This window comes from Triticum aestivum, chromosome 2A (assembly GCF_018294505.1).
Source record: "Triticum aestivum cultivar Chinese Spring chromosome 2A, IWGSC CS RefSeq v2.1, whole genome shotgun sequence".
NCBI lineage: Eukaryota > Viridiplantae > Streptophyta > Magnoliopsida > Poales > Poaceae > Triticum > Triticum aestivum.
In genome coordinates, this window is record NC_057797.1 from 21,298,150 (window position 1) to 21,300,076 (window position 1,927).

The window sequence follows — 1,927 nt, forward strand, 5'->3', positions numbered from 1 at the left end:
TAAATAATGCTATTTTAAATATTTACCAGATTGACGGCCAATATTTTCTAATTAATGTGGAATTTTGTAGCATATTTATCTTCCTCCTGGTTTCTTTTATATTACTTTTAATATATGATTTTTTTACGTGGACACTTGATTCTTTTAACACATATGTACGTTTAGAATTGTCACGTACAATCCTTAGAGGCCTATAACATTATATATGTTACATAGATCCAACGGTCTAAATAATGCTATTTTAAATATTTACCAGATTGACGGCCAATATTTTCTAATTAATGTGGAATTTTGTAGCATATTTATCTTCCTCCTGGTTTCTTTTATATTACTTTTAATATATAATAGATAGATGATGTCTTAGTTAATGTCTCTATGTCAAAATCTATTATTCCGTGGCAACGCACGGGCATTCAACTAGTTAGTTCATAAGAGCGCTGCCATGTGAACGACAGTACAGCAGCCGATTTACGGCCGACACGACATGCCTACCCAGATGCAGCTGGCTAGCGCTCCTACCACGTTCTATTCTAGTGGTGTGTGCGTATCGGCCAGCAAATGTCGTGTGTACGGCAGTTTTGAGTCCAGAAAGACTATAAACTATGGTGGAAAGCTCATGCCCGGAAAAAACATGGACACGGATGGAATCACATCAAAAGAGCTACAAATATAAAAGATACACTGTTCATCTCTCAAGTCGTTGAATAGTGTGGTTGTTGTCCCTTAACTTGGACGGCTTTTGAAAACAGATATATTTGGTTCCTTCGATCACCTGAACGCATTGTAGTTGTTAAAATTCCAGTTGGCTAACCAACTCATTCGACTAGCTAGGTTAGGTTTGGATGAAAGCGTGGATCAAGATTAGATGCATATACTAATTACATGGCACTCGGTGCACAGGACATGATAGGTTGGATACCTTTTTTTGCGAATAATGTAGGTTGGAAACTTAGAAAAGTATTCTCTCTAGTAACCGACCTCAACTATGTTACAGACAAGAGTGTGGGTCAAGAACAACGATGGTACGAAACTGACAGCACAAGACACAGTCCAAGGAAAGCATTCCATGGAGGAATAGACTACCGTGACCCATTGTGTTGATAAGTATTCCATGGCTCTGATTATTGACCCATTCTACTAGGTTAGGCTTGGACGAGAGCGTGGGTCAAGATCAGTTGCGACAACTATTCTACACTGACTACACAAGACACCTAGCTGGAATCTTATACTAGTACTGAGTTACATATAGACATCAGCATGGGTGTCAACAATGGTACGTTCGACACCGACTGTACAAGACACCTAGGCCAAGGAAAGCATTCTACAAAGAGATAGACTATCGCAAACCACTAAATAGACTTGTGATTTTTCTACCCGCATAGCAGCCCATAGGACATCCGGTCCAGTTCGTTGGCCCACACGAGATTTAGAGTGCATCGGACGGCCATGAATCCTATATACCTAATAATTCATTCAACTAAAAAAAAAAGAATTCATCCCCTCGCCTCCGGCTGTCATCTTGGCGCCGAGAGGTGGGGGGACCTCGCATCTTCAGGAGTACTACATTCTTCGTCGTCATCTAGCGATCATCATATTTTGTGAAAATAAATTTACTCTCGTTCTTTTGGCGGGCCACGAGGTTAGAGAGTTTTCAGTCATTGCATATCCGATTATTCGGATCTGATGAGTTTAGATTGCCGTGTCAATCTTTTTTGTTGGTTTGATTTTTTGTAAAGTTGATTGAAGTGTTACATCGACATCATGGTGAATATATTATGATCCTACACTTCTAGGGGATCATCCCCGACCCAAGTACGTTCACCGATCAAGGCTGTCCATCTTTTTGAATGAGCGACTTAAGGTGCTTTCAAAAATCATTATTGATAATGTTCGTGCGGGTGAAAGAGCGACAACATCGTTCTTCCAG